The 27,833-nt window shown below is 38.5% G+C and overlaps 1 protein-coding gene across 2 annotated transcripts in view; it reads left to right on the forward strand.

Annotated features, from left to right (window-relative positions):
- The first annotated feature begins 8,367 nt into the window (after window positions 1–8,367).
- PPARG (peroxisome proliferator activated receptor gamma) overlaps window positions 8,368–27,833 on the forward strand; it is a 72,525-nt gene continuing 53,059 nt past the window's right edge. Inside the window, exons 1-2 of one of the 2 annotated variants that reach the window (XM_063426938.1) lie at window positions 8,368–8,445; window positions 24,610–24,688. The gene's annotated coding sequence lies outside the window, so the exon portion shown is untranslated. Of the gene's footprint in view, window positions 8,446–22,331; window positions 22,754–24,609; window positions 24,689–27,833 lie in introns of those variants that run through there. The other variant, XM_063426937.1, reaches the window with a different exon arrangement.

The raw sequence follows: 27,833 nt of genomic DNA on the forward strand, positions 1-27,833 counted from the left end.
AGTGCCGGCTCTGCTCTTAGCCTCCATGGGCTGGCGGGGAGATCAAAGATCTACCTCACCAACCCACAGCAACACGGAGGGAGGTAGGAGAGGACCTGGGGAGCTCTAGACAGCAGCTCTGCCAGGTTCCTCTCACGAGATCTGAGCATTGCCACGGCAACACTCAGATTTCGCGAGAGTTAACTCTAGCTCCGCAGGCTAGAGTTCACTCTCCACTGGACCACAAGGGATGGCACATGGCAGCAAGGATCCCCCCTCCCTACATAAGGTAGGGAGGGGGGATATTTACTAATCAGCCCCCACCTCCACAATCCCTCCCAACATACAGCCCACACACACACACACAGCACGCTCACACACACAGTACACTAACCGCACCCTCACAAACACACAACACCCTCACACACAGCACACTAACAGCACCCTCACAAACACACAATCAGCACCCTCACAAATACATGACACCGACACACATTACACACAAACGGCACCATCACACAAACGCACACATCACACAAACAGCACCCTCACACACACAGCACCCTCACACAGCACAGTAACAGGACCCTAACAAACACACAAACACCCTCCCACAGCACACTACCAGCACCCTCACACACAAACAGCCCACACAAACACCCTCACACACATAGCACACTACCAGCACCCTCACACACACATCACACTAACAGCACCCTCACACCACCCTCACACAGCACACTAGCAGCCCACACACACAGCAGTGTATATGTGTATATATATATATATATATATATATATATATATATATATATATATATATATGGGTATTACATATATACACATGCGGCGTGTTTGTGCTTTAGGGTGCACACCCTAATGCAACAGGCTGCGCACGCCTATGTCTGTGTCTTCAAGCAGTGTTTAATTGGATGAAATAGTGGCACTGTAGCTTTTGACATATTCTGGAAAAAGGAATGTTGAGCACTTTTAAATGGTACAGTCCCACAAAGACTTCATAAAATATGCTTAGACCTTCACAATCAGTGGATCTCTTGATAGGTGCCCTAGCAAACTTAAGGATATGGAAATGGCCATCAAGGATCACAGTCTTGGCTCTTTTTGACTATAACAATTAGGAACTAGTGTAGAAATAGACACAGCTCTTCCACATACATCTATCAATTCAGCTATTGGCTTCTATGTTTTAACTTTCCAACTCAGAGAAAGAGATTTACAAAGGTTTTCTGAAGTCAGCTTGTTGTTGTGAGTCAACCACCAAATTATGGTTTAGTAGACGCTGATGAACTCCTCTGCTGCCCTTTCGATTAACCACTCATCCCTCATCACTTATATGTCTTCTTGAAAGAGTGATCTTGTTGTATCTTTTTATATCAGCTTTAGTAGATGGTGCATTTTAATCTTTATTGGAGGAGACCTGTTGAGGGCGACTCTAAGAGGAGAAGACCCCTTGCTCTTCAGTGCTTGGTTCCGCAAAGAAGATGAGCTGGAGTCTCCTTCAGGCATAATTTTCTGCCACCTTGGTCTTTCAGCCTGTTATACCAGATCCCCAAAGTAATGGATTTGAACTCTCACTTTGTCTACCTATTCTTTATAGCATACAGGGGAGGGGGAGAAAGAGGAAACAGGAAACAAATTCATAAAAAGGTTTCTTATATTTACATGTGATTACATAATTGTAAAGGAATTATGAGATTAGTTTGTGAGACTCTGTGGACTCGATAGACTAAAGGTAAGAAACTCCTTTAATCAGTTGAATATTGCCATATTCCATCATTGGTGTTAAGTTTGACAATTAGCTACCTGTAGTTCTGGGTAGCGGTAAAGCGTCTTATAGTAATTCTTGTCATCTAGATATATAATTGTCAGGAATTTTATCACATTTTTTAACGTGTCGACATGTACATTACATCTACAGTTCATACAAAATTTAGAAATAGAGGTACACCTGGCACCACTGTCATGAGAAATTAAAATGATGGATGTGGCCTTCTAGATATGTCACTAAGCTCATGAGTTAATGAAGACCAGGAGAAGGCAGAAATTTTAAATAACTATTTTTCTTCAGTATATACTGTATTAATGAAGATCCTATGGCAAGAGATATGCAAATGATTGCAGCAAAAAAACTTTCAGATAACTTGTGATTGGATGACTCGAGACAAGGTGCTACAGCAGTTAAAGAAAATGAATGTAAAGAAAGATCCGGGGCCTGACGGTATTCACCCACGAGTACTTAAGGAGCTAAGTGGGGAAATAAGTGAACCTCTGTATTTAATCTTTCAAGATTCTTTTGTTTCAGGTATTGTACCGGAGGATTGGAGGAAGGCAGATGTCATTCCTATTTTTAAAAAGGGTTCAAACTCCTTGCCTGGAAATTATAGACCTGTAAGCTTATGTGACTGGGAAAATATTTGAAGGGCTATTAAGGGATAATATTCAGGAATTCATTGGGAAGAACTTTGTTATTAGCAATAATCAGCATGGTTTTATGAAACATAGGTCATGTCAAACTAACCTAATCACATTCTACGAAGAAGTAAGTAGAAGTATAGATCAGGGTGTTGCAGTGGATGTGATCTACTTGGATTTTGCCAAGGCATTTGATACGGTTCCTCGCAATAGGTTAGTCTTCAAGCTAAAAGAAATTGGTCTAGATGAATATTCTTGTTCTTGGGTAGAACATTGGCTTAAGAATAGAGTACAACAAGTTGTCATTAATGGTAAATTTTTAGGCTGGACAAAAGTGGTAAGTGGTGTCCCTCAGGGTTCTGTTTTGGGACCGCTTCTATTTAACATATTTATGAATGATCTTGAAATAGGCATTGAAAGCCATGTTTCAGTGTTTGCAGATGACACAAAACTTTGTAAAGTAATAAAATGTTAGCAGGATATTGCTTTGCTGCAGAGGGATTTGGATTGATTGGGGGACTGGGCACTAAAATGGCATATGAAATTGAATGTAGAGAAAAGCAAAGTTATGCACTTCGGGGTCAAGAATGCACAAGCAACTTACACCCTAAATGGTAGTGAATTAGGGATAACCACACACGAGAAGGATTTGGGAATTGTTATAGACAACATATTAGACAGCAATATGCAATGTCAATCTGCAGTTGCTAAGGCCAGTAAGGTTTGAGATGTATAAATAGGGGCATAAATTTTCGAGATGAAAATATAATTTTGCCTCTTTATAAATCACTGGTAAGACCACACCTTGAATATGCTGTGCAATTTTGGGCACATGTTCTAAAGAAGGATATCACGGCACTAGAAAAAGTGCAGAAACGAGCTACAAAATTTTAAATAGAATGGAGCATTTTAGTTACGTAAAAAGGTAAAAAAATGTAAATCTCTTTAGTTTTGTAAAATATGTAAAAGAACCATCGATAATAGAGACTACCACTGAGTAAAGACCAGTCTATGTCAGCTTGTTAAAATGCAGCTCTCAAGTTGTTCTAGAGGAGATAATCAGTAAAACACTCTGCAGGTTGTCTGACAATGACTGAGCAGTGGTGGAACTACCGCAGTCCCAGGGGTCGCAGCTGTGACTGGCCCGACACTCCAGGGGGCATGTCGCCCAGCAGACCCCTGTGACTGCAGAGTCCGCCTGCCATGTGCTGCGGCCCCGGCTGCGCGGTAGAGCCACCGAGGCTGCACGTTCAAGGTCCCATCGTGTGGCCCATGCTGTTAGAGCCACCTGATGCTATGCATTTCATGGGGGCCCGGTCAGCGCTGCGGCACTTAAACAGCGCAACCGGGACCACTATGATCGCAACCGGGCCCACTGTGATGAGGTCAAAGCTGGGAGGAAGTGACTGCCCTGGTCCAGCAACATAGAGTGCCGCACGAGAGGAAGGAGGAGGGAGTCAGAGTGGGGACTTCCATCAGGCTGAGCCATGCAGCTGTCAGTAAGTGCCTTGACAGTGTTCTTTTGAAAGGAAAGGACTGGTTAAGGAACATATCAGCTGGGTAGAAGGTAACACCTTTATCTGCTACTGTTGTTATGGTCTCATGTATTTCCAGGCATCTCCAACAAACCTCAGGCACCTCCGGAAAGAACCTGTGTAGCTTCTGTGGTGTATCATACCAGTGTGTTAAAATCTTTTAATTGTTTTCTTGGTAGTGTGCACTAATGGTACTCAGACAAATTTCCTCATGGGGCAGAAGCAGCCGGTGCAATGTTTGTAGGTGGAGGATGGAGGAAAAAATCCTTAAGTTGGTGGTATTTAAATTGGTCCAAGACAGAGAGCGTCCTGTGTGGTATTAACTCCTGTAAAGGTAGCAGCTTACCATCCATACACAACATCGATATGTATGGATCTAGGCCTCTCCCCATGAATTTCACATATTTGGGTGTGTTTATCTTATCAAGGGAGTAGAGTTCTTGAGAGTGTGGATATTTTGGAAAATGGTTTAACATGGGAACGTATCTACCTGGTGCATATATCCCTCTAGAGTGTAGATCTATAAAGTGTGTGTAATGTTCAAACGTGTGGAAATATTAGCTGAAATGATTCAGGCAGGGTTAACCTATGAATTGTGTACAACAATTTTGTTCTTAATTTTTTATATTTTTCCAGTAATATATGCCTGTCAGTCCTGCATCTCAATTTTCGCGATACCCCTTATGCACCCTAGTTCCTCTTTGCTTCTAAGTGCTGAGCATGCACAGACAGCTTTCACATTATATGGGTAAACAAAGGCAGGGACAGTATGGTGGACTGGAAATAGATTCACCCCCGCAATTAAAGAACAAAAAGTGAGTTAAAAAAATATAGACGGCCCAAAGCAGAGGCACCAACCCCGGCATGCCACCGCTGCTGGGCCATCGACACCTCAAATGGCAGACACCACGCGGGCCCACGCACCCGAACCCTGCCTACCCCCCAATGTCGGAAAGGCTGGCCCAACTACTGGCAGACTTCTGGGCCAAGATAGAGGGCCGCGGGGGCACCCCAGGGGGGAACCTACCGGCACACAGGAGCCCGTACCAGCAACACGGGTACAGAGATAGACACGGAAAGCAGGGAGACGGAGGTGGGAGACCCGTCACAAGCTTGAGCACCTCAACTCTTCACCACGGCTGAGTCGCCCAAAGCCTAAACAGGGGCTCACCCCGGGGCTCCCCCCGCACCGCTCCCCACCTAAGCACAAGCAGCAACATGGGGCACCACAAATAACAGATGACCACTCACCTAGACGGCCTCCGCTCTCCTCCCAACAACCTACAGCGACGGCAGCGAACAGAGATAACAGACAGAGGCAGAGTGCTCAGCACCTACCCCACCCATGCACAGCAGCAAAGCGGAGGGAACCGGAGAAGCCAGGGCCTCCTCGGGCGCCCACAACATCAGGGGGGACCCTGCCCCAACCGCACGGCCCAGCAGTTCGAGACCAGAAGAACTCCTGCAGCGGCACTCATGGACACAGGGAAGTGACTCCTGATCCAAACCGGACACGGGGATCGGTGCGGCTCCAGCACTGCATGAGAGACCAATTCGTGTTCCCAGCAGTACCTTGCCACGGCAGAAGGCTGCTTAGCAGCCAACACAGAGAACTCTCTACCACGGCCTGCACGTGGCGTTGGATGAATGGCGACCGGTGATGCTACCTGCCATTTGTTCCTAATAATGCTTAGAAATGTTTCATTTCATGTTTGTCATTGCATGTATATTGTTTTATAATTTTACGTCCACTTCACCAGTACCCAGTGGTATATCTAAAGCTAAGTAATCTAACTACTCTACTCTGACTAATAGCTTCACATACATGTCTTGATCAGCCTAGCATGCAGCATGATTGCTTACCCTTGCTTTAATACCCACATAGTTATACAGATGTATTTGCTCACTTAATATCTCTTAAAAGTCACTAAGAGAAAATCCTTTTTTTCTTAATACGCATCTCACAGTTTATCACATGATCGTAAGGGCATCTCACTTCCTATATAACAGTGGCTTGTTTAGCGACATTAAACACATAAAAGATGCCATGCCGACAGCCATACTAACAATACACAAGTTCTCGTAATTTTTCTTTTAATTAATCGTACTGTTATCCTATGTTGAAATCTCCGCCATATAGTCTAATGCCTCTCTACCTAGAAAGACATCACTAACAGAATAGCTTGTTCATAACATAACAACTAAACAATGTGCTGACACTCTCATGCCATAAATGTAAAACTACTGTGTTTATGCCTTTAAATATGCTGTTGTGGCATTGATAAATGCTTTGTTATTCCCTGCACAAAGAAAATAAAGAATAAAAAATAAAAAAAGGATAGACAGAATAAAAAAAAATACATTGGGGGAACATTGAGGAGTGTCGGGTGAGGGGACAATAAAATAATAATAATGGTAAACCATGATAGATCCGCTTTATGTCTCTTTGGATATGATGTGAGGCTTTGCACACCGGGATTAGGATAGTTTATGCCATTCCTCTCTGCAGAGCCTCTTAAACTCAGGTTGGATGGGGGTCATTGGTGGATGTCCATTTTCGACTCTCTCCACTTATGCTTGACTGAGTTCAAGTCTGGGCAATGGCTGGGGTACTTACAGACATTTACAGAGTTGTCCATAAACCACTGTTGAGTTGAGTTGAGGCTGTGTGCTCAGTATCATTTTCCTGTTGGAAGGTGTACCTTCGACCCAACCGGAGCGCTCTGGACCAGGTTTTTATTAAAGATATCTCTGTATTTTATGTTCAGCTTTCCCTCAACACTGACCAGTCTCCGGGTACCTGCCACGGCAAAACAGCACCAAAGCATGATGCAACCACCACCATGCTTCACCATTGCAAAGGTATAGCACAGGTTATAAGCAGTGCATGGTGTCCTCCAGACATCTCACTTTGGATTGAGGCCAAACAGTTCAATCTTCCTCTGTCCTTTTTTTGCAAGTGGGCTTTGTCTGCATGTGACATGCAGTTAGGAGAGGCTTCTGTATGGCCAGTTTGCCAGAAAGGCAAGTTTGATGGCGTGTTGCAGCGATGGTTCTCTATCCACAAGTTTCTTTCATTTCCACACATGATATCTGGAGTTACCAGGTCCTCTTACCCCAATTAATCAGTTTTAGCCAGTTCTAGAAAGAGTTCCAAACTTTTTTTTAATTTAAGACTATGTGCTCTTGGGAATCTTCAATGCAGTTGAACATTTTGTAGCCTTCCCCAGAACTGTACCTCAACACAATCCTAACTCTGAGCTCTGCAGGAAGTTTCATGTCTTTTTGGTTTTTGCTCTGTCCACAGGTGGACTCCAATCCAAGTGTGGAAATATATAAAAGATGATCCAGAGAAATGGGATGCATTTAAAGGGACACTGTAGGCACCCAGACCACTTCAGCTCATTGAAGTGGTCTGGGTGCCAACTCCCTTCACCCCATACTCTGCAAGTATAATTATTGCAGTTTTTATAAACTGCAATAATTAATTTGCAGGATTAAGTCCTCCTCTAGTGGCTGTCTCCCAGACGTGTGATATTACAGACATTTCATGTTCATGCCTTGGAGCCCTGCATTTATATCCACCTCAGAAATCCTAGAATTGTCAAATTAAGGGGAAACAATGGAGAAAAATAACCTTTTTAAAATTCATTAAAATGATACTGGTTTAAAAAATAACGATATGCAAGATATGCCCACAGAATATAGCAGCAATAATGATTGCCCCAGCAGTGGCTAGGATTACATTCTGGAATTATATGGAATTATTATGACTCGGATAATATTCTAGTGATTTATTTATTTAGTTTTGCTGATTTTTGTTTTGTTGTTTTTTGTTTTTTTTAAACTTGTTTTACTTTCAAGTTTAGAGATACATTGCCTATAAATTAAATAATTTCTCAGGGTTATGTTTTTTCAAAAAGCTAAGATAATCACTTTAATATTTAAAAGGACTTCACATGTCTGATCAAATAAATAAACACAAAGAAAACAATTCCATTTATTTTCTTTGTATATACAATATCAATAATGTCTCTCATAAAAGAAAACTATGTAATTGGGATTTTAAAGTGTCCATGAGATGGCAGTGTGACCCATGGTCCCATTAATAGTAATATTTCTAAAAGTTGGAATTTCTAAAGTTCCAGTTGAGTAAAATATTTTTTTTTTCTGGGCATGCAGGGCAGTTAGTTAGGGGTGAGATGGAAAGTTTGTGTTATTAAGATGTAAAAGGGTAGAAAGGAATAGAAAAGGGAGGGTTAGATGATGTGGGAGGGACTGGGGGAGTGAGTGATCTTAGCAAAGAATGCACACAGAAAACGAGTGTTCATAACTTTTCACTGTGTATCAGGGGGAGATCAGACTGCTGCATCCATGAAGTAGACACTGCCACTTCAGAGACAGGATTCACCTCCCAGTGGAGTCACCATCCACACAGGGACCCTTGCACCATATCAAAAGGTCCAAAACTGTGGCAATAACCAGATCTGCACAGCAGGTAAAAATAGCCTATGGAGTGATTCATTCAGGTTTAAACTACTATTGAGAATGTATTGTAAGAATTGTTCATTGTTGGGTGAGAGGTGTGGGTACATATTATTATTACATATTATATATTCTTATTACATATTATTATTTATAAAGCCCCACAATATTATGCAACTCAGTTACACCTGATTATACAGATTACATAGTGCAAGCATATATTTTGTCTGTTTCATATATAGAAGGACATGTGTTATGCTGGCTAGGAGTCATTGTACTGAGAGGCCAGGGTACATATTTGTATATTCATTACATATTAGGGTACAAGGTACATGTAAACTAATCTGATGTGATGATAATTCACAGTTGCACAATTCACTAAATGGTACATCTTGTTTAAGGGACAGTGTATGTGGGTGGTATGCATTTTGCATAGAGAAATGCATGTTGTGCAATAAAAAATAAATGTAAAGTATATATGCCAGTGTTTTATAGACTGGGTGGTACATGTTGGTCCAGGCCCAATATAATGGGGTGCATACATAGTAAAAGTATATTGGTAAGTATATTACAGTGACTATCACATTCAATATGATGTACATGTTCTATTACACTCTCTTCATGGAATGGTGTGCATGTAAGAATGTTGGCTAAAGTGTTGTATACCTTTGGAAGTATATGATGTTAAAACATGTTAGAACACATGTGATATGGGATTACTTATCATATAGCATGTAAAGGGAGATGATATATCAATTGGGTGTGATGTGAAAGTACATCGTAAACTTGATGATATACAAGAAGGAATGTATTCTAATAACATTATTAAAAAGGGTATATTGAAATCAGAGTAGTACATGTTGATCAAAGTGTGATGTACAAAGTACATATTATAATTATGGTTATTATGATGCTGTAATATACAGGTGGGAGAATATATTACTACAGGTGTGATATAGTATGGATGGAAGTACTCGAAAATAAAGGAGCAATTTAAAGTGGAAGTACCGGTTAGTTAAGATGTAATATTTTGAAAGCAGTACATCTTTAGGGCCATTCTATTGCTGCACTTCGCTGACCCATGAAACTCAACCACCTAACCTTTCGATTCATAGTTCACCTGTAAACCTGTCTTGCCTTAACCCGTAACCTGTCCACTCACTGAATTATCTTAATTGCAAATGTTATGCAAATAATTGAATACTATGTATTGTTAGTACTCCAGCAAGTAAAATTGCCTTCTGGACAAATTGAGATGTTAGCTTTTATATAGAATAACTGATCATGAATTCCCTTATCACATCTAGTTTCAATTTGGTCAGGTTGTTTTATTATATTTACTTTTAAATATATGTTGCATCATGTACAGTGTTTCAGAAATACTGACATAAATCCTGATATAAGTACCGGTTAATTAACGGTGTAATGTACAATTAAGAGCACATGATCTGAAGGTTGGTAAAAGTGTGACTTTTGGGGGGATTAATATTCTGGTCAAAATATAGTGTACTGCTAGAAATACATTTTAGAAAAAGTGTTATTATCTATAAATTTCTTAAATAGCTTCTTAACGAGTTTCTATGTGCTTGGATCCCACATTGGAATGATAGGAATACATGCTTGTTGATGAACTGCAATATATTCTGCGGTCATAATAAGTTGGGGAAGAACTACGTCAAGTGATTATTATTTGAATGCATGCATTATGATTAAGAAAATGGTTATATAAATGTACAAATTACAGGTAAACACATTATTCTATTTTGTGTAATCACATAATAATTGTTATAATTAAACATTTTGTATAGTTCTAAAGGTATGTCAACTTATGTTATGTTTGTCTAAATGTTTTATAACCACATACCTGTCTCTTTTTGTGTCGTATGACATGGGTGTTTTATTCAGAAGTTGACATACTCCACCAAAATGCCACTTAAATCACGTGATGACTGTGAGATGTGAAGTGTTTAAATAATTGCTATTGGTTATGTTGCTGCATGAACTGATATCTATGTAAAACAAAACATGTTGTGAAAAGGGTGATATAAAATCAATCGAAGGGTAAGAGTGATAAAACAAGAATGTAGAAAGACTACTGAAGGGAAAGCATGACTGAAAAAGGAACATAATGGAGAGAATGATATAAAGAGAACAGGATTGGTGATATAATGGGGAAAAGGGATATATATGAGAAGGAAAAAAAGAAAGAGAAGGGAAAATAGGAAGGGTGTCATAAAGGAGGGAGAGAATGCTATAAAGAGAAGCTAACAGAAAGAATGGTGTAAATACCACAGAAAGAAAAGAGTATGATAAAGGATAAAGGATAAAGTATAAAGTACTAAATAAACTGGTACATAGAGGAGTTAAAGGACTACGTTGTATACGGAGAAGGAAAAATAGAGATGGAGCTATAAAGAAGAGAGGAGGTATAGAATAATGAAGAAAATGCAATACATTTTTCCTAGAGATGGTGGATGCATTGGACGGCTTCATTGGAGACTTGGCCATTATGCATCGTAGCATACTATTACTAAGAATTGGGGAAATATGTCTGAGCTTTTAAGGTAATTCAAATTTTTGCATAAAATATATATATATATTAAAAAATCTTTATTTTATTTGTTTAAATTGTAAAGATTTAGATTATGAAAACATAGCGCAAACTGAGAAAGGCTTATCAAAATATTCTCTCATAAAAAGTTGTAAAAGGGGGTGCAGTCACCAAGGAAATCAGTGGAACCAGCAAACACACTCCGTTGGTAACATCTCTCCTTTTTAATATTTACCCTAGTGATGCTCAAGATTCCATAGACTAATCCATTAATCCAAATCAAAATCATTGTAATCAACACCTGATCAAATCATTTAATTCTGGAAATAAATGCTTATCTCTACAAATTAATTAATCTACGTGAGGGTTAAAGGATTTGATTCATACGTATCGGTTTATCTATGGATGAAAAAAAAATTTGCGCAGGTCTTACAAATCTTTTTTTTCTATGGCAAGAAAAAGGTTAAACATTAAGAGTTTGATTGGTGATTAAATAACTTGTATTCTCAAATCATTCATGTTCCAAATGTGGGACGATGGAGCAATTAAAATACAAATCATTAAGTGCTGATTTCCCCTTGGATATGAATTATTTGCACACTATCTCTGTCTTTTCAGCATTTAACATTCAGATCTGTTTTTGTCTCTGATACCTCCTGTCACTAAACGCTCAGTTTAACAGGCAGGTTGTTGTTTCCCTGACAGGCCGGTTTCTGTTTGTTTTAGTTGCACATTATGTGAGCAAACAGGTGTAATCGCATGGACTTTAGCTAAACCTCAAGAATATTCTGCTGCTTTGGTGTCTAGGAATTAATAGCATTAGTGGCGAATTGTAAATCCGTTATTCACACGATATGTGTTCTACCGTGTAAAGAGTAAAATGAATATTTTATAATATGAATACAAATATGATGAATGTTAGGTATAGTCGGTGCACAATATTTGGACGCTACTCTGTGAATGCTTGAGGTGGACATTTCATTTAGCACATTGAAGTATTAATTTGATAATGATTAGCTTGCCGATAATAGGAGTATCACAGTTAGGGATACTAATTAAATGAGGAATTGTCAATGATTGACAATAGAACTGTAACTTTTAGGCCAGAATGATCAAATTAAAAAAAAAATTTGCAGCTCAGTTATTTCTAAAATTCTACAATTCTACAAATTCCTGGTATAATGGCTAACTCCCGGCAATAAACCCAGCCTGCTAGCAATATCAGATATATCATAAATATATAATGTTATTCTATTAAATCACATGGTGATTGAACTTTACTAAATATAACTATATTTGGTTTGAATTCAGTGGATACTGTTTACAACTGTGTGAATGTAAAAGTATTAGTAAAAAAAGAGTGGTAATCAGGACTAAACAAGAGGAATTTCAATGAGGTTAATGTTCGATGATGATGATATTGTTAAAAGTGATATATAAACTGTATTGCAACTAACTTGTGTAATTGATTCTTTTTGGAGTTTCACAAAGTAACTCAATAATTCATTACTATTGTAGTAAAAATTAACATTTCTACAGATGTCCTCTATCAGCTATCTAGGAACTTAGTGCAGAACCCTATTGCTCTCCTCATACCCTAAACTTTGAACTCACTCAAGTATTCACTGAACTATGAACTTAAAAACATTCTAAGCGACAAAAAAACTACATCTCATTATAGTGGTTTTGATTCATAGATGCTGTCCCTTTTCATACCCAAATATATGCCTCTAGTGGGTTTCAGACAGATGGTGTTTCCCTCTTAAGACCTTCAATTTTCAAAGGTCTTTATATTCAGTATCATCACATGCAACATGCAGGCAACTCTGAACGCAGTTAATGCTTCTCAGAGACTTAATACCCTTAATTACCTAACGACAAGTGGATAGTCAAATTCTATTTAATTATTCGATTGCGACTATCCTGCATTGTCCTCTGTCTGAATTAGTTAAATTTTACAGGTCATCCGATAGACATGACATTGAACTCAGCCACGCTCTCCATAACCTAAATACTGAAGCCATCATACCTCCATAGACTTCACACTGAAGCTTGCATTTGTCTATTGACTGAACAATAAGCTATGCAGTTGTAAATAGAAGAAAACTGATTCTATAGCTTTATGTAGGCAAGCAGTAATCCATGGAGCCCTACGTAAAAAAAATCATGGAACCTGTAGCTCGATTGACTGACTCTTGAGGCTCACCATATAGGACATGCTGAATGCTGACACTCTCTACATAGACATAGCATGGGATCCTGCAGCTGTCCTTTATTGACCGTGAACCCCTAAGCACGCTGTAAATTAACCCTAATGGGTACAATTATTGGGTTTAAGTCACCATAACTCAACTTTGTAGTGAATAAAGTGCATAATGTTTCACAAATTGCTGTATTGGCACCTGATATTATCTTGTTAGACCCTTAGACAGATTATCCAAAAGACTTGAAAAGAAAGACTGATATTTTCTAAAAAGTAACGAGAGTTTCAGTGGATTTTCTATATCCTTATATTGCTCTTTATAAATGTAGAACCGGTAAATAATTGTCTTCCTATGAGTGAGTACCACTTCTGACAATCCAAAGATATTCAAAGTAGCAAACCTCATCGAGAAATTCCAAATCTGTAATTTGATCACCTTAAAGGGTTAATGTCAAAATCATTCAATACAATCTGTTGAACAAAATCTATATAAAGGCAATTCTTTACATTTCAACTGATTGTAGAAAACCTCAGCCCTGCTAATATTTGAATAAATATGACCCTTTGGACCCTGCTCACTGTTTGCACTGGGAAGGGAATGATATAAAGCAGGGTAATTTCATGCAGAGATCTGCGTTTTTTACAAGTAAGGAAATGTCATGAAATAAAGGGGTGTGTATATTTATTAAATTTCTAAACGTGAAATTAATTCATTCTTTGGAAAGATGAACTAATTACAACAATATGAGCCACTCTACCTCTAATCACATCCCAAACCATCCCAAAGTTATCAGAACAATTCCTATTTTGGGCCTCTCTGTTGCTGTCACAGGCATTTTTAGTGTCCTGTTTCTGGGACCCCAGAGAAAAGTCCCCCACCAAGTGCAAGACAATCTCGTGATGTGCTATACTTTTCTAGGAACTCTGTCCATGAGAGTTCTTAGAAGCATCGTGCCTCTGGGCAGCCTTAATTAGCTGCTCGATAGGACTGCCTGTCACCCTGGAAGATACTAGATATATAAAGGAAACCACACTCACCAGGCTGCCAAAGTGCACCAGATCTGAGGATGGCCAGACCCCACGTTAGATATCGGAAATAAAATATTGGCCAAGGCACTCAAGGTAATAGCCTAAAAGTAGCTTTATTGGAGTTGTTTTTGCTCCAATAAAGCTGCTTTTTGGCTACTAACTTGAGTGCCTGGACCAATATTTTATTTCATATACCCTAGTAGATAATGGCATTACATGCACCCATTATGTCTGCAAGGTTCACCAGCAATGTCAGTTGTGTCACTGGCACTCTCCAAAACCTACTCTGCATGGAGGTGCTGAACACTCCCTATAGAGATGCATTGATTCAATGTATCTCTATGCGGAGATGCTGATTGGCGTAAGGTGCATTTTGCCACAAATGCACACTACCCTATCCATGCTTTCCTATAGGAAAACATTGGATTGGCTGAGATCATAAAATTTGACAATCTCAGACAAGGAGGCGGGGCGGAGCCAGCTGTTATGAAACTGGTGAGGCAACAGAAATAAGGAAAGGGGGACTGGACACCTAAACAGCTGTTTTAGAAATACATGTTTGTATTCCTGACAGTATAGTGTTCCTTTAAGTGCTCTCTGTTATGGCAAAAGTGTGCTAAAACTTATAGGAGATCTGAGTGAGTACGCTATGAAAGACTATTAAGTTTATATTTGGTGTTATAAAATGCTATTTCTGGTATATGTGTTCAGGCAAAACCTTGTACAGGCTTGTTTTCCCAGACTCCTAGTGTATTTGGACACATTGTGTGAGTTTGGGTTAGTTTGCTATGTTTTAAGTTATATAACCAAATCTATTTCTAGATATACCTAGTCATTAGTTTTAATAAACATGTATACTGTATCTCATGTTTTAAACTAGTAATTTTATAACGGTTAGATGGTATTTTTTTCTAAAGTCCCCTATAAGGTGCAGAATTTGAACTTAGGTCCTGTGCATCTCTATGAATGTACGTCATGACATAGACCAGGGTTTTGGTAGCTTTCTAAAGTGGTAATTTAACTACACACTCCAGAGGCCTTTGTTGTACTTAGAAAACACTGCTTTAACGTGTTTTGGAATGTTAAATTAGCGTGATTGACTAAGACACTTCTTAGTTTGGTGCAGAAGCTGCTAAGACTGGGGTTTGCAGCAAATGAAAGAACATTAAATGTGATTTTTGATATATTGTTTTTGCAGATTTTTTTTACTGCGTTAGGTATAAGATGTATTAAAAATAATAGTTTAAATACATCTTTCGTTTCTTCAGCTAAATCACATTTTAAAATAAGCTAGATTACTAAAAGTATTGATACTTTATAAAATAGATACTGTAAAAAAAAACTACGTATCACCTGTGCTCCCATGCCCGTTACAGTTTTGGATCATAGTGGACATGTCTGGGCAGACCGTCATCCCCATTCACAAGGTGTAATTTAGAGTTGAAATGAACCCCTATATAGAGCCAGGAAGACAAAATGCCCTCGAAAATATGTTTAAAACATTTTAAAATATAATAATGTCATGAAGAAACTTCATGATGAGGACTGTCTCATTGGGTAAGTTTTATCTTGAAAATATGTCAGTGTTTGTTACAGATTAATATAATTATTTTTGATCACAATGCCCTTTCTGGCTAAATATTGTGTGTCACATGGCAAAATTGCGAGAAATATTCAGCTATTGTGTGACTAGGAGCCAACTTTTCTTGTTTATGCCTTAAAACAAGACCCATGACCACCCATACCCTTTACATGTGAATATAGGACAAATTCATTTTTAGAGTTCACATGTTGAAAACCATTACAAAAAACAAAAAACTAAATTAGTACAAAAAAGATAGTTGCAGTAAAATATAGCATTTACATCATATTTTTTCTTTAACTGTACATTTAAACATATTTTTTTTTAAATGTGGTTTTGCTTACAGTTTTATAAAATAACAAATGTGAGTTGTGAAAAAAAACTAAAACAGTTTTTTTTATACATAAAGCATAGTAACAACATAGAAACAAAGAGAGAGAAAAAGAAAAGGTAATGAGGAATTAGGCGGATGTGGAAGGGAATTATAATAGAATGGATGTTTGTAAGAATATAGTGGAAATAGCAAGTAAAAGCTGATGAGTAGAAAAGTATTACAAATAAAACGTATTGCTAATATTACTGCAACTTCATATTGCGATCCTTGTTTGGTATAGAACTATTAAGGCACCATAACCATTTCAAGATGTCTGACAAAAAAATGTAAGGATTCCTGGCCCCCTGGTATGTGATAAATCCAAAATATTTATATGGGTAATTACGGGGATCCCTCTCTGCACATGAATTCACACAGAGTTTTTGACATTCTAGTAAATTTCAGGTTAATTGAACCCACCTAATTGACCTATTTGTGTTCATGTTCATATGATATTTCTGCATTTATGTGTGCATATGGAAAGCATTATACATAAAGAATTGGAAAGTGATGGAGTTAGAAAATATTATAAATAATTTTACCCTTTTCTGATAAAACAGTTTTATCATCTATATTTATAATCTGTCCTATGATATTCTCATATGATGTGCTGCTCACCAATGAGGTAGTAAATTTGGTGCTGATAGTCCAGATTTGCGTTAAGGTATGACTCTGTTTTTTCCTATGGAACTACTTTTACCAGTGGTTTATTGGGAAATGAGGGTGAGATGTGTATCCAAATACCCAGACCACTCTGTGCAGTTGAAATGATTGGTGTTGGAAAATGATTGCCCAGTTCAATGATACCCATTATGGAACATCCAAGAATATCAATCATTCTGATAATAAGGGACTAAGTAAAGAAAGCTGACTTATATGATTTCTAATCAAATGTTGGCACAATGTAACATGCCTGTAGACTACTATTATTATTATTTTACAGAAACAAACAGATCTTCTTTAATAAGTCACCTTAATGGGATGAAAGTGACTGATGTTTTATCTTTAACCCCTTAAGGACCAAACTTCTGGAATAAAAGGGAATCATGACGTGTCACACACGTCATGTGTCCTTAAGGGGTTAAAGGATCACTATAGGGTCAGGAACACAAACGTGTATTCCTGGCCCTATAGTATTAAACCCACCAGTTAGGTGGCTTGCCCCCTCTTAGCCCCTCCTATAAAAGTTTAAAACTCCCCCTATTTCCAGCGCCGCGTGGGTACGCCGGCGCTGCCTCCGCCCCTTTTTGACATCATTGAAATGGACGATTTTTAGCCAATCCAATGCTTTCCCACAGGGAAAGCATTGGATTGGCTAAAATCGGCATGGGGCGGGTCCAAATGCTGTTTTGGCCTATCAGTACCTCCTCATAGAGATGCATTGAATCAATGCATCTCCATGAGGAAAATTCAGCGTCTCCATGCTCCGTGTCGGGACCCTGAGCCAGTGAGCCCCTCCAGTGGCCATCTAAGGAGTGTCCACTTGGAGGTGTCCCTAGGGGAAATGTAAACACGGCTTTTTCTCTACATTACGCTGTAGTTGTTCTGGTGACTATAGTGTCCCTTTAATTAATTTACCTCACCTATAAATTTCTACATCTAAATCAGATACCTGTCAACTTACCCCCCTTCTTCTTCCTGTGTTCTTTTATTCAAACTACTCCTAGATTTCACCAAAACCCTCTTCCGCTCTTGGTTCAATTGACATTATTTGTTTGTTTTCTGCTGTTTTTATATGCAAATTGTAAAATTGTAAAAGGCCTGCAGAATAGGTTGGTGCTACAGGAATCATTATAATAATAATATAGCACCGGATCAAAAGTTCTAGATAATTAGCAGCCATACTACATTTTTAAATCATTAAGATACAATGATAAGTAATCATTAATAAAAATTATAAGGGTTTGGGATAGGGAGGGGGGAGAGGAGAATATTTAGCCCAAATAAACTTATTAATAAATGATGCCTTTCATTTTAAGAGTGACAGTCATTTATTTATTTTAAATTCCAATTTTACATAATAGTTTATTACGATTTATAGTTTTATTGGTTCATGGCAATAAGCAACTAAACAATGGCTGAATGCTTGCTGTTTTGGAATATAATGATATAAAAGTTAATATGTGTGGTAAAAGCTTATTGATCCAAGAACAAACCAGACTACAGATTGAAGTAAAGAAGGATTTTTTTCCCACCATATTGCGGCAAAATAGGAATTTAAACTGCTTTTTTTTTTTTTTTTTTTTTTTTTTTACACTAGTACAGATATGTGTGTGGTTGAACTTTATGGGATTTTTCAGCCTATATATCTCTGTAACTAAAATATATAACTATGTAAAAAAAAAAAAAAATATGCACGTGTTGGTCATAAAAGTTATTTAATTTTTGCCTACTTTTTCAACACCCACTCAGCATATTAGTCATGATCATAGTGACCCAGGTTTATTTTGCAGACATCATGCGTTATACTGTCTGTAGGAGTTATTGTGAAATCTACAAGCATTTTGGATACTGTCCTCTAAATCTCAATTTAAAGCTTTGAGAAAGACAACCCTTAGAAGGAAGTTAGCTAAACCACATGTCACACACTATCACTTGCTGGGATGACAAAAGTCACATTTAATCATTTGGACTTTTTTAAAAAAGATTTCTAATAGAACCTCAGCCTCAGACTGCTTTCTCACATTGGAACTCTGCTGTAAGGTTTAGTCTCAGAATCTCAGAAGAAAGGTACACTTACTGTAATTAACGACTTTACTGCATTTAAGCATTCATAAATCTAATGGGGATTTTATGTAAATAAACAAATTTATAACAGACTTGTTAACTGATTTATGTGCGTATAGCCTGAAACACGTTCATAGACAATGTCCTAATACTTAATATTCCCAGAGTTGGATGTTTATTTCTAATTACAATCTTTATTTTGTTTTAATGATAATAAGTTGTGATGCATAAGCCCACTAATTCTGCCCCTTCCTTCCAGTCTGCAATATATCCCTTTTTGTTCCGTATATGCTTGTAGTAATACAGAGCTGCTAGAAAAGACGTTAGGATAGAAATGAGAGGCAGAGGCATATGGGTCCAACATAGGGACTGTCCCTCCTAAATAGGAACACTTGAGAGGTATTCTTCCTGGTTCGGTGAGAGCTAACTTCAGGTTTTGAAAACCTTGGGGATTTGTCACAAATGCCGAAAGATGAAATGTGTCTGGTATTTTTACTTTATTGTTTTTCCATATTTTTATACACTTCCTATATAATACCTAAAAAGAATAGAATTAGCCAGCCTTGTGTGCTCTAGATTATTAAAGGGATACTCCACTGCTCAAATACAAAAACTCAATATTAAGTAGATATACCCCAAATGAAAACAAACATAACTTTAATTATGCATGTTTTAAAATTGAATATGTATCTAAGTACAATTACAAAAAGCTGCAGATCTCTTATCTGCAGTCTTTGCAAGCCCTCCCCTACTTTCCCAGTCCAGATTCTATGTTGCTCTCCAATTACAGACTTCACCATTTAGCTTATTGAGAGGTATTTACAAGGCAGGTGCTCTGGGCAATTGTGGCCTCTTGCGTTTAGCTCTGTTGAGCTAAGTTACCATGTAGTAACAGGACTGGTTGTCTGAGAGCAAGGGGGTGTAATATGGTTAATTTATAGAAGTGTGAGTTTTTATTGAAACCTGCACTTTTTGTAAATTGAAAAAAAGAGGACACACTCTTCACATTCGTCGTCAGGCTAAAGTATTGTATGTGTTTATAATGTCCCATTTACCCTTTATATTCTTAATCACGTTATTGGCATGTTTTAGAGTTCTCATCATATAAAGTTTGGGTTCTAGCTCCCAGCTCTCATTATTTGCCAGTTCTTGGCTCGTGCTACCATTATTTATGTGCTTGAGATTTATTTGTGCATTGGAGGTTCTAACCATGATCTGCCACTTTAATAACTGAGGAAATGGTAATGGTCTGTCGGTTCAATAACATGCCTCCCAACTGTGCCGATTTTGGTAGGACAGTCACGATTTGTGGGTCCTGTCCTGACTTTGTTCCCTGGTGTCCTGCTGCAAGAAACTGTCCTTCACAGGCATAGCAGGAGTGCTTCATTAGATGCATTCACATTATGTTCAGGTCATTAGGACCCTACAGAGAGGGCTAAAACAGTACTCCAAGCATGGTCTGTCCTCAGTGGGTTTGCCTACTTGATTGGCAGGCAACCTGGCTTGCATTCACTCCAGACTGACCTGTCAATTCTTTGGATGGATTCGCTCTCATCTGGGCTGGGCTGCCCCATTTGGGTAGAGATGGTGAAGAGAATCGCTTCACTTGCCTGCCCCAATTTACTGCCTGCCACTGGCAACCCACTTCACAGGACGCTGAAGTTGGGCAGTATTCGATTACATAAATACTAGAAGGGATTGTTACATTAGTAAGCAAAGCCCGGGCATTGTTGAAATCAATCTGTTTATGTTTTTTATTTTATTATTTTCTGCTTTTATAATCAAATAATATAAATTCATTTTTGGTAAACACTCTCCTGTACTTTCCATTCTAGAATGGGAGAGTGCGCTAGAATGTTGTTTTTTTTAGCAATCTTATGGGAACTTTTTTTTTTTCACTTTTTTTTCTTTTCATGCTTATTTCGCATGTGCTTGTCAAGCAATGATTTCCTTTTAAATAGATTCAAAGCACTTTGAACCCAGGCTTTACACAAAAACTTCAAGGCCTTTTCACAAACAAATACAGTAATCAGATCTATGGCAGGGTTAATTTATAACTAAAATTAATGATTCTATAAAAAGAGGATGAATACAAAACAAGCAAACTCAAGACGAGAAGAAAAAAAAAACGTCTTGATAAAATTATCCTGAGCTGGTTGTTGCAAATAGCTGTATAGTTAAAACATTTGATTGTAGGTGTGTTGAGTTCAGCAAATCACAATCCTACAAAATACTAATGAGGCTCACAGATCATTATTGCATCCAATACAGGCTCACACGCAAAGCACAGACCTGCCCTTTGCAAACAAGTGGTTGCTAATCATAGCTAAGACTCCTGATTTCACACCTATGATGGAAATAGAATTATACATAAACACTGCAAAGTATGGCATTGCTTAACCCTTTCATCATCTTGATTGTAGGACAAAGTAGCCAAGTGGGAGACATTTTCTAAATAGGCTACTATTTACATATTGTACAGATGCACTTTCTCGTTCGCAGTGACGTTCATAGAGGATCATTGCATTCAATGATTTTCTGTGACAACATTTTGATTGGCAGATTGTGATGGGATGCGCGCATGCTCCTTCAGCCCCCAAATGAAGAGCATTGGATTATGCCATCACCCTGCAGGAGACACTTCCAGGAGTGGCAGCACCAAGGGAGATTCGGCACTGGGGATAAATAAAGTAATTTGGTTAATATTTTCCACTGCACACAGAGAGGGTCCTTTATCTATAGTCTATGGCAGGGATTCCCAACCCAGTCCTCAAGTACCCCCTACCAGTCCAGGATTTAAGGATTACCAGCTTGTTCTAAAGTGTTTTTTTTTTTTCTTCTAAAAACACCTTAGACCAGGGGTCCTCAAACTCCGCCCCCCCCCCCCCAGATGTTGCTGAACTACAACGCCCATGATTCTTTGAATTACATAGGTAGTCAGAGAATCATGGGAGTTGTAGTTCAGCAACAACTGGGGGGCCGCAGTTTGAGGACCCCTGCATTAGACACAACTGGGTTATCCCTAAATCCTGGACTGTTAGGGAGTACTTGAGGACTGGGTTGGGAATCCCTGGTCTATAGTGTTAGGAATACAGCTATATTCTTAATGCTATAGTGTCCCTTTAAACAATTCTTCCTCCATAAAATATTCATATGTATTTCTTTTTATAGCACAAATCGAGAGATGCTTGCTTGGGTACATAGATATTCACATACCTTACCATAAAAATTAAATAAAAAAGAACCTATTGCATAACCTAACTTTTTATGATTATTATTCCTTACCGTGTTGCACCCATTTTACAGTGAGAAAAATTATGATTTATGTGTCCTCCATGTTTACATTGTTTCATATTGACCATGAGTCAGATTAGAAAACAGGGTGTGAACTGATGGCCTCTTAGTTGCAGTCACTCTCACTTAGAGATCTCACTTATAAAGGAATGTTTAGATCAGTGGTTTCTAACCTGTGGTACTGGTACTGATAAATACCAGTTCCCCCGGGGCTATGCGAAAAAAAATTCTGAAATGGCGAGTCTACCGCACAAGTTGGGAACCGCAGACTGAGAGTGCCCACGTGACATGTGTCATGACTGGCCCACTTGTGAGTTCTGGCGCTTTAGCAGTGAGGCTGGGCCCTTTTTAATAACAACAGCCATCACTGGAAGAAAGTGAAGAGCCAGCTAACTGAGATCAAGCCACGCAGGAAGCAGAGAAGGAGGCGGGTAGATCTGGAGAGCAAAACCCAGCAGCCTAACTATTGCAAACAGCCACCAAAGCCAGCAGAAGCCACCCTCCTGCACCCAAAAGGTAGAAAACTAGAGGGTGGCTAAAAATTTAACCTGATTGTGTATATGTGAGTATTTTTATGTGTATGTACCTTTGTCTTTGTGTGTAGGTGTATGCCTTTGGTTCGGTGTGTGTCATTGTTTGTATCTGTGTGTCTATGCATCTGTATGTATTTGTATCTGTGTGTCTGTTTATCTAAAACATGTAACCAAAGATGTTTTAAACTGCCCAGTCTTAACAATGTATCAGGAAGATGTTCTTAATAAACTATTTATACATAAGTATCCACTTACTTAAAAAGGCTTGATCATATCACTGTTGTTGGTGTTTAAATTCCTGAAAGCTGCCAATTAGTAGATATTAAAACATTTAAATTCATTAGGAAATAAATTAAGCATTCCTTGCTGTGCCACTTTAATATGAATACTGCAGACTTAACATAGATCTACCAGAGTAGAATGCAAAGGTAATATAATTCCAAAACTTAAATATCTTTACATGGCATAGAAAAGAGGAGGGGAGGGGGAGAAATAAAAAATACTATAAGATCCTAGAGAGATGCTGAACGTGTTTCTCATATTTATATAGGTGCTTGATATCTGTATGTGTCAAATTCGATAAGTATATATGTGTGCGTGTGTGTGTGTCATTATATCTGTGTGTCTGTACACCATGTGTGTCAGTGTGTGTATCTGAATGCGTGCCAATGTTTGCATCTGTGTTTATGCATCTTTGGAAATGTGTAGCAGTGTGTCTGTGTGACTGTATGTATGTAAGTGTATTTAAATGTGTGTCAGTGTTTGTTTCTGTGTATCTATGTATCTGTATTTGCATGTATGTCAGTGTCTGTATCTGTGTATATGTGTGTCTGTGTATCTTTATTTGTGTCTTTGTATGTGTCTGCATGTATGTCAGTGTTTGCATCTGTATATCTGTATGTGTGAAAGTGTGTGTATCTGTATGTCTGTGTGTGTGTGTCATTGTATCTGTGTGTCTGTAAACCTGTATGTGTGTCAGTGTGTGTGTGTGTATGTGTATGTCTGTATCTGTGTGTGTCAGTGTATGTTTCTTTGCGCATATGTCTGTACATCTCTATGTGTGCCAGTGTGCATCTGTATGCAGAGAAAAGGGGGTGATGGGAGAGAAAAATAACCGCAACTATAATTAATTACAAACATTTTGCTAATATGAGGGGTATAATTTATGAAAATGGGCTGCCAAAGGGTACACAAGTGAAAAAAAGATTGGAGCCACTGGTTTAGATGCATTGCCCCATATTTTAGAAAATAACAACACCTCCCAAGGTCGGTAAGGGTGGGCAGGCCATGAGGGGGGCGTCGCCATTGACGTAACTCACTTTCAATGGTATCGCCTATAAGAGGCAAGTGAACCTGGCGTCAAGCAACACAACCAGTCTGGCTGGCCCCCAACATCCATGCATATTTACTCTGCACATTGCTTACATATATCAAGGAGAATACAGATTGTAGTTAGCAATCACGGTCAAAGTCATATTTCACCGAATCAATAACCTCTAGTACTGAGAACGAATACAATTTAAACACAGGATAGCCTGCAACAAAATAATGACAAAACAGCCTTTTTGTATAGCTATTTTTGAATACATATTTTTTGTAGGTATGTAGATTAATTTTTTATTTTTTTTATTTTTTTATAGATTGCTCTTTGTGGCATTTAAAACATTTTAATCTGATACATCTACTGACAATTATAATTTCCATTTTTTAAATCAATCCATAGCAGAATATATTAGAGGATATAAAGCATTAGAGATTATATATGTCCACTATCTACAATCCTTTTAATGGGTTCAGGTTAATTAGTGGACAATTATACACCGATACTTCAGCCTGTAAAAAGAGTCATTAACTCATCTTTCCCTTGTTTTCTTTGCTTCTCTAGATAATGACAGTATAAAATTGCTGTGTGATTACTGGAATACTGGGTCGACTTCTGTCACTGGACTGAAAAGGTGTGAAAGGTAGGTTGATTTTAGACTTGCAAAATTTGCTTTAATACCTAATTTTGCCAGCAGTTTTTTTCCCCAATGTGGTATCATGACGAAAGAAGCTGTTGTGGTGTCATGGAAAGTCATCCCTGCACTAGTGATTGGCCAGACTCCTCTCTTTCTCTTTACATCAATTATAGAATGTGAATTCTGTGGATTTATCTGTGAGATTCTTGATGTAATAGTTGGAGTGTGAGGCTATTGGCCACAGCATTTTTAAGAGTTTGACTTGGACCTCTAGTCTAGACAGTAATGACTTGTAAATCAAAAGTTTCCCATTTAGTTCTGTTCTAATTCCCATTGGCTCCTTCCTCTTGCAGGATGGGCTCTTCAATTTATGACCATATCTTACTCTTAACTGCCATCGTCTCAAAAGTCCATGTGATTGATGGTGAAAAACAAATTGTGAAGAATATGTCTTAGAAGAGAATATTAAAGGGACACTAAAGTCACCAAAACAATTATCCATTTATGGTGTATAGGTCATGACCACACATTATCACAGCTTAATTCTCTGCCATTTAGGAGTTAAAGGACCACTCTAGGCACCCAGAGCACTTCAGCTTAATGAAGAGGTCTGGGTGCCAGGTCCAGCTAGGGTTAACTAATTGTTTTATAAACATAGCAGTTTCAGAGAAACTGCTATGTTTATCAATTAGTTAAGCCTTCCCCTATTTCCTCTAGTGGCTGTCTCACTGACAGCCGCTAGAGGCGCTTGCATGATTCTCACTGTGAAAATCACAGTGAGAGCACGCAAGCGTCCATAGGAAAGCATTATGAATGCTTTCCTATGTGACCGGCTGAATGCGCGCGCAGCTCTTGCCGCGCGTGCGCATTCAGCCGACGGGGAAGAACGGAGTCGGAGAGGAGGAGGAGAGCTCCCCGCCCAGCGCTGGAATAAGGTAAGTTTTACCCCTTTTCCCCTTTCCAGAGCCGGGCGGGAGGGGGTCCCTGAGGGTGGGGGCACCCTCAGGGCACTCTAGTGCCAGGAAAACGAGTATGCTTTCCTGGCACTAGAGTGGTCCTTTAAATCACTTTGTTTATGCACTGTAGTCACACCTCCCTGCATGTGTCTTTCACAGCCTTCCTAAACACTTCCTGTAAAGAGTCATCTAATGTTTACACTTCTTGTATTGCATATTCTGTTTAATTTAGAATTTCCTATCTCCTGCACTGGTAATAGATTGCAAGACCCCCCTGGATGTAATTAAAGTTCAATGTACAGAACAGGAGATAAAAACTTTTAAAGCAAGTTATGTCTGATTGAAAGTGAAACAATGTTGTTTTCATGCAGGCGCTGTCATTCACAGCCAGGTTAGACGTGCATAAACAGAAACAAAAGTGATTTAACTCCTAAATGGCAGCAAGCTGAGCAGTGAAACTTCAGAGGTGTGATCTATACACTCAAACTGCTTTGTTAAGCTAAAGCTGTTTTGGTAACTATAATGTCCCTTTAATAAGCTTAAATGAAAATCACTGCACAGCATGGAAATGAAAAATATATGGCTCGCTAGCTGTGCTTTATTAGTTGGCAATGTTAAATAGGTGGCAGATACAGTGTTAAAGGGTAACTCCAATTACCATGACCATTTCTGTGACTTGAAAAGGTGGTAGGATTGGTGGTAGTTTGTATGTTCAGAAATATTCACTTTTGTGCAGAGGCTAGTTACACTCTCTGCACGCATGAGCTCTGTGTACTCCCTACAGCTCCCTCTCCCCTCCTCTATTTATTTATTTATTTATTTTAAATCCCCTTCTTCCCAACTGAGAGTGTGTACATCCATTCTGAGCCGGTGAAACTATCCAATCAAATACTTCAAGGTAATGTGAGTTAAAATAAAATGCGTGCTATAAAGGATTAGAGTAACCCTGTAAGCAAAAATAAAGGTTTAGCACTTTCTTTTTTTTGTTTCAAAAACTCACTCCACTGCCTAAAGTTAAAAAAATACATTTAAAAAAAATCACCATTTAGTAGATATACCCCCATGGAAATGGAATTTCTCTTGTCTGCTGCCTTTGCAAGCCCTCACCTTCTAGCCCGCCCAAACTTTCTGTTGCTGTTCAATCACAGACTTCCCAATACAGCTCAATGAGAAATCTTCAAGGCAAGTAATCTATGTAATTGCTGCCTCTTGCGTTCATCTCCACTGAGCTAACCAAACCAGGAAGTAACAGGACCTGTTCTCTGATTGACAGGCATGGGGGTGTAACCAGGTTGATTATAAAAGTTGCAATTTCTATTGAAATCTGCACTTTTTTTAAAATGAAAAGAAGAGGACACACTTTTCACACAGAAAACTTCTTCAGCAAGCTATAGTGCTTTAGAGGAGTGGGGTGTCCATTTAAGCAGCTTATCCTTTTTTTGTTTGTGTCTTCACCAATGGCTATATTATGACTTCATGCAGGTAATTTTCAATGAGAACATGGCCTATGGAATTGTAGTGGACTGTTTGTCACTTTGCAAATGTATAAGGAAACCTTGGAAAACCCTATGCCATGTAATTCTTCTTCTTATTAGTATTTGGTATTTTTATATAGTGCAAACATATTACACAGCGCTGTACAATAGAGGGAATGCAGACAAATAATGAATATGACCCTGCCCATGAGCTTACAAATGATCAAATACAGTAATTTTATACAAAGCGTTTAGCAAGATAACTGATGCGCTTACAATCTAAATGGGGAGTTGCACACATGAGACCAATGCTTGGACGTGTCATTGCATGTGGTATTTGGAAATGCTTGGTGCACTTGTTGGTTCTGTGAGGTTTTCCCTTTAAGAGTTCTTAACTCCCCTGTGTGCGAGAGTCAATACACAAGTCATCTCAATGACTTGCTGTTGCCATAGAGGAAGTCAAGCATCTCCCTCTGGGATAATTACGTGTACGCTTGATACTAAATTAAGCAATCTAAGGGAAAGGTTACATCCTAATTCTATGTACAGATAGAAATTCTCATGGAAAGGGAGAAATCAAAAAACATGTTATTGTACCTCTGCATGCTTGTTATGATGGGTGATAAAAGTCGTATGTATTTGTGTAATGAAACGGTACTTTACAATAAACGTAATAATGAACATAAGTAATCCATGGATTTCACATATTTTTCTGCTTGA

The sequence above is a fragment of the Pelobates fuscus genome, chromosome 7 (assembly GCF_036172605.1).
Source record: "Pelobates fuscus isolate aPelFus1 chromosome 7, aPelFus1.pri, whole genome shotgun sequence".
Classification (NCBI taxonomy): domain Eukaryota; kingdom Metazoa; phylum Chordata; class Amphibia; order Anura; family Pelobatidae; genus Pelobates; species Pelobates fuscus.